General features: G+C 39.3%; 1 long non-coding RNA gene across 2 annotated transcripts; it reads left to right on the forward strand.

Annotated features, from left to right (window-relative positions):
* The first annotated feature begins 9,171 nt into the window (after positions 1-9,171).
* LOC145038743 (uncharacterized) lies at positions 9,172-10,639 on the forward strand. Of its 2 annotated transcripts, none has more exons than XR_013679537.1 (2): positions 9,172-9,413; positions 10,386-10,639. It is a non-coding gene; the product is annotated as an uncharacterized LOC145038743 (long non-coding RNA). The 2 variants fall into 2 exon arrangements; XR_013679538.1 differs by having other exon boundaries at positions 10,452-10,639.
* The last annotated feature ends 2,941 nt before the right edge of the window (positions 10,640-13,580 follow it).

A 13,580-nucleotide genomic window follows, 5' to 3' on the forward strand; every position in this document is an offset into this window, starting at 1 on the left:
TTGATGGAGGAGGCTCACAGATCGAAATTCTCGATCCATCCCGGTGCTACGAAGATGTATTTGGATTTGAGAAAGGAGTATTGGTGGCCTTGCATGAAGAGAGACGTCGCTTGGTTTGTTGAGAGGTGTTTGACCTGCCGTAGGGTTAAGGCCGAGCACCAGAGACCGCATGGTAAGTTGCAGCCCTTGGAGATTCCTGAGTGGAAGTGGGAACAGATCACGATGGATTTCATCACCAAATTGCCGAGAACTGCCAGAGGAGTCGATGCGATTTGGGTGATTGTGGATAAGTTGACAAAGAGTGCACACTTCCTTGCCATTAGCGAAAGTTCATCAGCAGAGAAGTTGGCAGAGTTATACGTGAGAGAGATAGTATCTCGGCATGGAGTGCCGATCTCGATTGTTTCGGACCGCGATGTACGTTTCACTTCCAGGTTCTGGAAGAAATTCCATGAGGAGTTGGGTACTAAACTGCATTTTAGTACCGCATACCACCCCCAGACCGACGGACAGAGCGAGCGGACGATTCAGACATTGGAAGACATGCTTAGAGCGTGTGTGTTAGACTTCGGGGGTAGCTGGGATGCGCATTTGCCGTTGGCTGAGTTTTCCTACAACAACAGCCATCATTCGAGCATTGGTATGCCAACTTTTGAGTTGTTGTATGGTAGGAGGTGTCGGACTCCCATTTGCTGGGGAGAAGTGGGACAGAGAGTGATGGGCAGTACAGAGATTGTACTTCAGACAACCGAACAGATTCAACAGGTGAGGCAGAGGTTATTGACCGCCCAGAGCCGACAGAAGAGTTACGCGGACAGACGCCGGTCCGAGCTCGAATTCCAGGTTGGCGACTTCGTTCTCCTAAAGGTTTCTCCTTGGAAAGGAGTGATTCGGTTCAGAAAGAGGGGCAAATTGGGGCCCCGGTTCATAGGTCCATTTCGTGTAATTGCAAGGGTAGGTCGGGTAGCTTATCGGTTGGAGTTGCCAGCAGAGCTGAGTCAGATTCACAATACCTTTCACGTATCACAGTTGAGGAAGTGTATAGCCGATGAATCGGCAGTGGTTCCGTTAGAAGATATTCAGGTGGATGCGAGCCTGAATTACGCCGAGAGACCAGTAGCTATCAGGGATCGGAAGATCAAGGTTCTGCGGAACAAGGAGATACCTCTGGTGTTGGTTCAGTGGCAACATCGGAAGGGATCGGAGATGACTTGGGAGCCGGAGAGTGAAATGCGGGAGCAACATCCAGAGTTATTCGCAGAGTGAGACTTCGAGGGCGAAGTCTAGTTCTAGTGGGGTAGAGTTGTAACAGCCCGGAATTTCAGGTATTACTTTAAACTATTTTGGGGAATATTTAGGGGGGGACTCGGCGAGTTGATGCCTGACTCGCCGAGTAGGACCACGGTCTTGGTTACAGATTCGCGACTGGACTCGACGAGTCCATTAGGGACTCGGCGAGTCAACGCTGTTCAGCTGAAACCCTAGCCGTTTTGATTCTGGAGCGTATATAATGTCTTTAGGGCCGTCATGTCTCGTCTTTTGGCCGATTGAAGATAACCTAAAAGTCTGTGGACATCTGGAGCGAGGGTGAAGGCTAGTGGAAGCTTGAAGAGGTTGTTAGGCAAGAAGAGGCAAGGCTGTGGTCAAAGGAGGATCAAGGGGATTGAACTCTGAAGGTTAGGGACACAGGGAAACGTTTTCCAGGTAATCCTCGGATCATTTCTGTAGTTTTGGTGTTGTACACGAATCTAGGGTTTAGGTAACCCATTTAATGATTAGTTAGGTTATAGTGTTGTTACAAGTGTTTAAATCCCAGTAATAGTATGTGTAAAGGTCCAGGAAGTCCCATATTTATATATTACGGAACCATGCGAATTACAGGAGGCAGTTGATTGACTGCATGGCGTGGACTCGCCGAGTCCAATGATCAGACTCGGCGAGTAGCTTGAAGATCCGCTTGGACTCGCCGAGTTGTTTGTCAGACTCGGCGAGTAGCCTGAAGATTTACTAGGACTCGCCGAGTTGTTCTTCAGACTCGGCGAGTAGCTTGAAGACTTACTGGGACTCGTCGAGTCGTTCTTTAGACTCGGCGAGTGGAGTTGGGGTGGCCCCGCGATTCTTTCACAAGGACCTCGTCGAGTCAAGGGGGGGGGGGTACTCGACGGGTAGAAAAGGGAATAACAGGGATGTTGGGGAGGACGCTTAGACTCGCCGAGTCGCCTTTGCACTCGACGAGTCCGGTCGAGTTGACCGTTGACCTGTATGTAATTTTGTGGGGTCAGTGTCTTGTTTGATAAGATCATTAATAAAGGTATGTGGTATTATAGGGAGTCTGCAGATTAACGGATCGAGTGCGAGTAGCTCCAAGGGGTTATAGTTTGCAAACTGCGGGGTGAGTCTTCTCACTATACTTCACCCGGAAGGGTTTGACTGTGTGACCGGAAGGTCGTATGTGATATATGTGATTTATGCTATAACTGAAAAGGTAGATGCTATACTTGTTATGTATGTTTATACGGGCCGGAAGGCGATATGTTATGTGGTAGAAGGAACATGTATGATGTATGATATATGTGCTATATGTGTCATGTTATATGTGTTATGTTTTGTAAATGTTATGGGCCGGAAGGCAATATACTATGGGCCGGAAGGCAATATAATACGGGCCGGAAGGCGATATGTTACGGGCCGGAAGGCGATATGTTACGGGCCGGAAGGCGATATGTTATGGGCCGGAAGGCAATGTTATGTGGACCGAGAGGTCCGGGCCTAGAAAGGCGTATGTGTGTAAGTCGTATACTGGGGAACTCACTAAGCATTTATGCTTACTAGTTGTGTTTATGTGTTTCAGGTACTAGTGACGACCGTCGTATACTGGGGAACTCACTAAGCATTTATTTGAAAATTTGAGCTGTTACAGAGATGTATAATCTCTATGTTGGTGAGAAGATCGGTGATTTCACACATATTTCTAGTGGTGGATTTAAAAGTAATCGTGTCGAGGAAAATAAAGATTTTTTAAAACAATTTATCATTATCAATGAATACTTACTTTTGAAGAAAATACAACAAAACTTAGAGAAAGAAAGAAAAGAAAAAGAAGGTGTTCTTGGTGTTATTAATAAAGTTCATGATGTTCTTCAAGTTTCTGAAGAAAAAGTGACTCCAGATCTTCTTGTTGAGGGGGAGTCAAGTGTTTCAAGTTTTTCAGGAGCTTCACAATCCGAATCTAGTTGTTTTGAAGAAGAATCTCAAAGTAAATCTTCGAAAATCGTGAAAGTGAAGGAGTTTTGTTCTATTGAAACAACTACAGATGATTCTTTTGTGTTGATGATGTCTTTGAAGGATTGGTTCCTTACAAAAAGCCAATAATTCAAGATGTTCAGATTTATCAAACTTCTAAGAATTGTGTTCAAAAGTCCTCAAATGTTCAGATTCAGAAAGGTGAAAAGGTTGTTCAGATCCAAAATTTGTTTCTGAAACCTTAAAATAAGAAAAGGAAGAAGAAGAGGATGAACAAAAGTAAAATGAAGAAGGTTTGGATGCCGAAGGTTCAAGTACTCAATGCAAGTGAAAAGGTTCAGAAAGTTGAAGTCAAGAATATTCAAAGGAAATTATATTCACATTTTTCTTCAGATGAATATGTTAAAAGTTGGAGAAAATAGAAAAAAGTATTTGGTTGGTTTGATGAATTTTTTAGAAATTTTTGTTTTCCAACTAAAAAGCGTGTATTATTTTCAGAAGATGAGATTCTCTTCAAATAAGTGGGGGTGTGCAAGAAACCTGTAACAGCCCGGAATTTCAGGTATTGCTTTAAACTATTTTTGGGGCATAATTAGGAGGGGACTCGGCGAGTTGGTGCCTGACTCGCCGAGTAGGACCACGGTCTTGGACACAGATTCGCGACTGGACTCGACGAGTCCATTAGGGACTCGGCGAGTCGACGCTGTTCGGCTGAAACCCTAGCCGTTTTAATTCTGGATCGTATATAATGTCTTGGGGACCGTCATGTCTAGTCTTTTGGCCGATTGAAGATAACTTAGGAGTCTGTGGGCATCTGGATCAAGGGTGAGGGCTAGTGGAAGCTTGAAGAGGTTGTTAGACAAGGAGAGGCAAGGTGGTGATCAAAGGAGGTTCAAGGGGTCGAGCTCTGAAGGTTGGGGACACAGGGAACACGTTTTCCAGGTAATCCTCGGATCACTTTTGTAGTTTTGACGTTGTATACGAATCTAGGGTTTAGTAAACCCATTTAAGGATTTGATAGATTATAGTGTTGTTACAAGTGTTTAAACCCCTGTAATAGTATATGTGAAGGTCCAGGAAGCCCCATATCTATATATTATGGAATCATGCGAAGTACAGGAGGCAGTTGATTGATTGCATGGCGAGGACTCGCCGAGTCCAATGATCAGACTCGGCGAGTAGCTTGAAGATTCACTAGGACTCGCCGAGTTGTTCTTCAGACTCGGCGAGTAGCTTGAAGACCTACTGGAACTCGTCGAGTCGTTCTTTAGACTCGGCGAGTGGAGTCGAGGTGTCTAGGCTCGCCGAGTTGCCTTTGCACTCGACGAGTCCGGTCAAGTTGACCGTTGACCTGTATGTAATTTAGTAGGGTCAGTTGTCTTGTTTGATAAGATCATTAATAAAGGTATGTGGTATTATAGGGAGCCTGCAGATTAGCGGATCGAGTGCGAGTAGCTCGAAGGGTTTATAGCTTGCATACTACGAGGTGAGTCTTCTCACTGTACTTCACCCGGAAGGGTTTGACTGCGTGACCGGAAGGTCGTAGGTGTTATATTTATGCTATGTCTAGAGAGGTAGATGCCTTATATGTGATGTATGCTTATACGGGCCGGAAGGCGAGACTTTATGTGATAGAAAGAACGGTATGATGTATGACTTATGTGTTATGTGTGATATGTTATATGTGTTATGTTTTATACTATTATGGGCCGGAAGGCAAAATACTATGCGCCGGAAGGCAATTTAATACGGGCCGGAAGGCGATATGTTATGGGCCGGAAGGCGATTATATTACGGGCCGGAAGGCAATGTTATGTGGACCGAAAGGTCCGGGCCGGAAGGCGTATGTGGGTAAGTCGTATACTGGGGAACTCACTAAGCATTTATGCTTACCAGTTGTGTTTATGTTTTTCAGGTACTAGTGATGACCGTGGGAAGGCGCCGACGTGACACGTACACACTGCCATTGTTGAAGATCTTGGGGATTCGTTATTTATATTTTTGCATTAAACTTGGAATAAATTCTTTTGTCGAATAATGATGTTTTATTTTAAATGAAAATTTTATTTGAAAATTTGAGCTGTTACAAAACCAACTTTATTGTTGAATCTTAAATGGGTACCAAAAGTCCCATAAAAAGTTTTAACCTTTATAAAAAAAATCGAAAAATGGACAAATCTGGTGAAGAAACTGTCAAAAGATATGGAATTTGGTTGAAGAAATCAATTTTATTGACTTTTAATTGTTGGAAATGACAAAAGGTGAAAAAGTTGAAAAGATAGGGTGAAAAGTGACATTTTCTTCAAAAAGAACGCTGTCATATGACGCATTTCAACAAAAGGAGTGCAAACTGTCAGTTTAATGCATTCAGGAGGGTCAGATTCGCATTTATCGAAATATTAGGGCTAGTTTCGCTGTTATGCTCGCTCCTTTGAAGCGGAGATGACAAACAACAAAGATGCGAAAGTCACAAGAACACAGATGCGAGAGTCCAAGCGAATCACTGCGAACGTTCGCAAGCATTCGCAGGTTATTGTTCAAGGTTCGCAGTCGACACATTCGTAGATTATACATTCGCATCTTGCAATTAGATTCGCAGTCGGAGTGATTTGCAACTACAACCCTTTGGATTCGTAAGTGTAATTGATTGATTCGCAGTTCTTGGCCTCGGAATTGGAGGAAACTACTTTCGTATTCTTGGAATTTAATCGATTCGCAGGTCTAGCAACGAACCTGAGATTCATGTTGGGTTTGAGATTTGAAGCGAACCTGAGACTCGCATTAGGTTCACAGATGAAAATCAAAAACTCGCAAGCGGGAGTTCACAATCAAAAACGAAATCGTCAGATTCGCAACTACAACATTCGCAATCGTATTTGGTTTTAACCTACGAATCACTGCGAACGTTCGCAGGCATTCGTGGTCCTTGAAATCGATCGACGTTCGTGTTCATAGCACATTGGTTCACAGTTCAGGCCTTCGCATCCTATTGCAATCGCATCCTATTGCAATCAATCCACAATCGGAACTTCATAACAGAATCTGCATTGATAACTCACCGTCTCTTGATCGGAAGTCGCTGTTTGACTTGACTGCTCAAAATCGGAGCTATTTGATTTCGTTTCAGGAATCGATTTTGTAATCGGAGTTTCAGTCACATAATCAGAAATCGCAATCGGACTTAAAGTGTTCAGAAATCTCCTGTTGGTTTCGGTATTGTATCTCACTATCAAATTCGAAATCGGAGGAGTTCGTAACTTATAATCCCGTTCGTAATCTTGGAAATCGGAACTGAATGAAGATGTATTTCGATTTTGACTTTTCTAAGTCAAAGAACGAGATGATTCGTTTGTTTTTACAATTTCGGTCCCCTGAGTTTGAACAAATTGTCAGTTTCAATCAACTTTCACAAGTCAAAACGCGTATTAATTTGTTTCAAGAAGACGATGGATAAATTTTCATTTCTTGTCCCCGAAGTTTGTATGACTTAACAGATTTATCCCCATATGCCGATATTTCACAATTTTTTTGGGATTTTGCCCTTTTAACCCCTTCTTCCAAAAATATTTTCAATTCTAATCTTTTCTTTGGTCTTATTCATTTTTAATCCCTTCTAAATAATTGCTTCTTATTCTATTCTTTTGTCTAAATTTAAAATCGAAATACACAAAATTATTTTTTGTTATTTTTCTGGTTTTAATTTTTGAAGATTAGGTTTATTCCAAAATGATTTATTTCATCAAATCTGACGGGTTTTGAAGATTGTTGGTGATTCTTCTTAACTTTTCGGATTCTCTTCATGGTATTTGTTGAAGATTCAAAGGGGAGTGATGATTATTCAAGGGGGTGTTCGTATTTGGAAGATTATTTATATTTCTTTCGCTTTAAAGACCCCATGTACTGATGATTCTCACAATTTAGGGGAAGAAATGCCAAGAAGATCGGAAACCGTGATCTTCATTAGTTTCAATATCTAGGGGGAGATTGTTGAGTATTTGAGATATTGAAACTGAATTGGCATATTTGGTTATTTAGGGAAGCCTTTTTAGGGTTAATCGTTTTATGATTCCCTACGATGCCTTTGCAGTAGAAGTTCTTAATCGAGCTCTTCTAAGACATTGATCCTATATTAGGCATAGATTTTACATTTATGGTAGATATTTATTGTTTCCTATAAATAATCATTAGGTTTACTTTTGGTGTAAGGTTTTTAATAGATTAGGGTTTTCTCTGTACGTTCATCTTATAATCAATATACATGAAAAACCTTTATCAGATTTCTTGCATATTGTGGTGATTGATTCTTTATTGTTCTTGATATTCCGCATTCGTCATCTCGAATTTATTCCTAACACTTCTGGTGCTGGAAGTTACAAAATTTGTAATTTATCACCTATGAAATTGAATTAGTTTCCTTCTTATAATGGGTCCATAGAAGGTGGTGCTTAGGTATAAAGGTAAGGTTTTTGCAGATGATTGTCCAACATTTGAGGGTGGTGAATCAGCAGTTGATTTGGAAATTTTTTTAATGTTAGTTGAGGACGGTAATACTTCCACACGGAAACCCGATGGAAAAATTCCACTATTTTTATGAATATGATGGTGATGAGATTGAATATGATGAGGATGAAACTAAGTCCCAACAACCATGTAGGGAAAAATATCCTTGTTTGTCACACCTCCGACCGATGGCGGAAACGCCGGTGCGAATGAGGGGAGATTGGACTCAGGAATACAGATGTATAAAGAAGAATACACAAAGGTATATCACAAACATTACTTTTTTTTTACATAATACACAAAGGAATATCACAAACACCTCTTTTATAAATTATTGGGATTATATCGTTTGAAATACAAGCACACAACCTAACGTCACTAGAAACAATAAATAGACGGAACTAAACTCCCGCAAGATTCCTTGAAGACCTCATCTTCCTTGGCACAACAATCGTCCACACTCATCTCCATGAGAACACATGTACTTTGAAAACGTCAACATAATTTTGGCGAGTACACAGGTTTTTATAGATTTTAGCTTTTATTTGGTTGTATAAATTTAAGAATCCTTTTTCATTTAGAAAAACTATTCCTAAAGTATTTTACCAACCCTAGCTTACTATCATTTTAGGATATCTAGCGATCCTATTGTATTATCTTTTTAGGATATCTTATTAATCTTAATTAACTATCTTTGTAGGATAACTAACAACCCTAACGTATTTTGTATACCATTCTAAGGCATCCCTAATGGTAGTCGGTTCGTTAAGGCTTTTGTAATGTATTACCATGATCCTTATAATCGACGTTATTTGACTAATAATTTTCCCCGCCACGACACTTCATCGGATGTCGAATAGAGTGAATAATAAGAAAGCTATCATATAGGGATTGTAGCTAGCAACCGTAAGTGGGATTGTCAATCCTCGTGTGTGTGTGTGTGTATATATATATATATATATATATATATATATATATATATATATATATATATATATATATATATATATATATATATATATATATATATATATAGCTCTCTCAAGATTAACGATTATAGATACCAGTGAATGGCGAATTTAATCATGGCCTTTGGATGAATATTAACAGCTCACTAATGCATTAACCTTATGTATTTATCTTTTATCTTTTATCCTTCTTAGGGATCTCCTATAACTATCACAATATAAATATTTTATCTTATATTTGATAATTATAACTTTTGATCTCATAATTATTTTGTATATATAAGTATTCATATGTATACCCTAATTATAGTTATTTTGAAAACAAGATATTTGGGAAGAGTAACGATTAGGTAGAGTACATGTCCCTATATTTGACAAGCAAGCTCGGCCCCATGCGTGGGCGATGTATGCTTAAGCCTAGGGAAACAAAATTTAGGGGGCATAATATTGTCCAGCTATATTTATACTATAGATAATAATGGCCCAAAAAGAATTACACAATACTCTTCCTCTTCGACGTGAGAAAGGGCAGCATCCTTGTGAAAACTTAAGCGCCAAACAACTTAGGAGACTGCAAATCCTATATCTGTTTTTATCAAACGCACCAAGAAAAACAAAATACTCGCTACTTGCGCTGTTGTCGATTAGAGAACTTGATCCCTAGTATCACATAACTGCAGATGTCGATCTGGTAAATAAGAAGTAAGAACCTATAAATGATTTTATGATTTCTCTTATTCTCTCTAAATATGATATTTTGCTTTGAGCTCCTTCAAATTGTTTATGAATCGATTTCTGATTTCTAAATACTCTAACTACAGTATTTTTTTCAAGTTATGATTTCTCTTATTCTCTCTAATTCCAGATTCTGATAGTTGTATTCCTATTCCTATTACCGAATTTAATATTTTCTCTTAGTGTTATTCAGGTTTGATTCCTAAGTTAGAGTTTTAAGATTTGTGTGGTTTGGAGCGCGGTGGAGTTCTACTCTCATCTTAGGATTTAGAATTTCGAACATCTCAAAATCTCAAATATAATTTTTATGGTCTACTATCTATATATATTTAGAAAAAATGATTTCTTTTACCTTTTAATTTTACTCAATGAACTTGTAAAATTGATTTCATAAAGGCTTTTAAAAATGGCTCCATGCATCAAAGCAAGAATTATTTGGTAAGTGCCAAGAAACTTTATTATAGTCACTGTTTTTTTTGTCGATGGATATAAGAACATTATGACTTTTGAGAAACATTTGATATTCTTATTTTTTGAAATTTATAGGTTGTATGTAGGTAATATAAGAAATTAATGGGATTATTCTTACATTACTCAAGCGTTGGAATTTTGTTGAGTTGAAGGGATTTAAAATTTGTTTATAAAGACTATCCAAAAAATTTGGTATAATTTTTCATTTCAATAGAATCTATCACTAATTTATCTTGTTCATCTTTTGCGTCGATGGTTTTCCCATCACTTTTATTATGTGGAGTTTATTTTTTATGTTATGATTTGGAAAATGGAAATGTTAGCTTTTCAATGATAAATTATGTAAATCACCCTTATAAATCCATTGATTAGTGAATATACCCCAATGATTGTGCACCAACACAGATTTTAGCTATTTGATGATTGCATCTTATATTTACATGCTATCTATTGGTGTTATGTTCACAGAATGGCCAACATTTTTCAATGTTAGATTTGTTGGAACCGGGACTAATCGACTTAAAATGGTTGCAGAAATATTGGATGAGCTATCAAAATCGAAGCTTTTGAAATGGTATCTCCGAAGTATTATGACTCAAGAAAGATGGGATTGAATGGTTAAGCAATTATATGTATCAAAAGTGAATTTTTACAAATTGTTAATTAATGTAAAATAAGACAAAATTCATGAATGCATCATTTTAGGTAATTTTCTAGGTTTTTGTTTATTGATTTTGTTTGATTGTGAAATTTACTATATTTGTGTACTTATCAAATTGTTTATATTTAGCTTTTGTATATTGCATGTTATAAACATAGGGGCATTGATTTTTTTCTCGCCCAGGGTATTAAAAATCAATGGACTGACTATGTTGATCATCATAACTTCGAGGTACTATGTTATCCTAGGGATTTGATCACTATAAGATCTAGGTAGTATCTCTTCCTAGACTATTGGGTATCATAACTCTTAGGCATAATAATATAGGTTACTACTAGACATAGTATCTATAACCATATTATCCTAAGGATTTAAGATTATAAAATTATTTGATATTTATTGATATAAATATATTTTGGTAAAACATTTAAAACATTGAAAATAAGGGTCTTGAACTCATCCTAGTCACGTAAAACCTTTGATGTAGGGTTGAATCAGGCTCGGGACTCTGGGGACACTAAAGGGCAACTACTTCGAGAAGAAAGTGAGAGAGGTGTGCTAGATGGAATGGCACAACCCTCTATTTATAGTCGAGTTTTGGAGGTGCGCGTCTGGCAAATATATGTGCGCGTTGCGCATAATCATCGCGGCTCCACAGGAAGTCGCCACATGTTACTCCCCCACTCGACCCCATCTCTCATAATCTACTCAAATCAGGTGTTAGGTGCACGACATTCAGAGACGCACCCCTCGCGCGCACAAAATGATTTTGTAAAAATCATAACTTCTTCGTGTAAGATCCGATCTAAGCCCTCTTTATATCTATGTGATGATCTCAATAGGTACTACAACTCTCCTTTAGGTTGTTTTGGCTAGTTTTGACTTTCATTTTTATGCCTAGTAGATGTAAAAATAAATGATTATACAAAAATCATATCTCTCTCATACGGATCCCATTTTTGGCAAACTTTGTCCTAAAGTTTATATCTTAAGGAGCACTATGAAACTCCCTTTTGCACTTTTAGTCAAAACTCAACCATTCTCTACGTGTCGTTTTGACGTAATTAATTTTAGTTACGCGTTTAAGTTCTATTTCTATAAAATCCATGTCCGTGATCAAAGCGTCACAGTAAACCACAGAGTCATCTACACCCTCTTGCAGGGTGAGAATCGGTGCCTCGTACAACTGTTGTCTGAGAGTATTGAAGGTTGTCTGCTATTCAGGCCCTCAACGAAAGGCCATCGACTTCTTAGTCAGTCGTGTCAAAGGAACCTCAATCTCGGAGAAGTCCCGTATAAATCTCTGGTAATAACCCGCTATACCCAAGGAATTTTGAATCTCAGATGGAGACCTCAAAATCTCCCACTGCATCACAGCCTCAATATTGGCCGAATCAACTGGAATACCCTTCTGGTTGACAAGGTGGCCAAGAGATTGCACCTTGCACAACCAGAACTCACAGTTGGAGAACTTTATAAAAAGTCTCTCCCCCACTTAGACTCAACTAAGTCTTCACATTACATGAGAATTGAAGGATCCCCAATCCTTCTTACTTCTTATTAGTCCACTGCCGACAATCTGAGCTTACCAACGCTAACGATCAATTACCAGTCAAACCTTATGATCGCCCATCCTCTGAAACCTTGAAGAGTACTCTTGAATCTGGTACAGTCTGACACCTAAGACCATCTCCCATGTTGTTCACTGAAGACCTTAATCTTCACTCTAGCTGACAAATCCTCGTTCTCATTTCCAATCTTGCAGCACCACTGAACTCTAACCGAACACGGCTCATGCGAAAATACAATTCTCTTGATCATCCAGTGACCAACCACTTATGCATCTAACATCCGCGACTGACACTACCCTCTTCCTGTCACCAGTTCCGTCCTAGCAACGATAGTGCCTTGAACTCCAAAGTTCATCCATAAACAATTCCCAACTATACCTAAACAATGATAGAACCTCTGAACACTGACTTCATTGGAGAACAATCACTCCAACCCTGATCGAGTATCCTTAAAATAATACTCCTGCATAAATCCTGACAAAGATCCGAAATGATAACGGTATGCGCAGAACCCACTCCGCAAGATGCGTTCCTCTTTGGGTTCATCAAGGACCTTTCGGCATGCAGGATGGCATATATGATCCTTGGTAATCCAAACACTAGCAGAAAAACCGACCCGAGGTCTGACTTATCCAAACTCACTCACAATTCCAAAGCGGTACGTATTCCAAACATTCACCTAATATCATAGAAGATGACATACCCGCAACACCTGAAGTGATACTGATCACCTTCTGCTGACATGACCAACCCCGCTACCTTGTAGCAGACTAAACCCTCGGAGTGTAACAGCTCAAATTTTCAAATAAATTTTTCATAAAAAATTTGGCAACATTATTCAACAAAAGTATGTATTCCAAGTTCATTTCAAAAATACAAATAGTGAAATCCCCAGGATCTCCAACAATGGCAGTGTGTACGTGTCACGCCGGCGCCTTCCCACGGTCATCACTAGTACCTGAAACACATAAACACAACTGGTAAGCATAAATGCTTAGTGAGTTCCCCAGTATACGACTTACCCACATACGCCTTCCGGCCCGGACCTTCCGGTCCACATAACATTGCCTTCCGGCCCGTAACATAATCGCCTTCCGGCCCGTATTATATTGCCTTCCGGCCCATAGCATTTATAAACATAACACATATAACATAACACACATAGCACATATGTCATACATCATACCTGTTCTTTCTATCACATAACATATCGCCTTCCGGCCCGTATAAACATACATAACATATATAGCATCTACCTTTCCAGTTATAGCATAAATCACATATATCACCTACGACCTTCTGGTCACACAGTCAAACCCTTCCGTGTGAAGTATAGTGAGAAGACTCACCTCATAGTATGCAAGCTATAAACCCTTCAAGCTACTCGCACTCGATCCGCTAATCTGCAAGCTCCCTATAATACCACATACC

This window comes from Lactuca saligna, chromosome 4 (assembly GCF_052625555.1).
Source record: "Lactuca saligna cultivar CGN05327 chromosome 4, ASM5262555v1, whole genome shotgun sequence".
Lineage (NCBI taxonomy): Eukaryota > Viridiplantae > Streptophyta > Magnoliopsida > Asterales > Asteraceae > Lactuca > Lactuca saligna.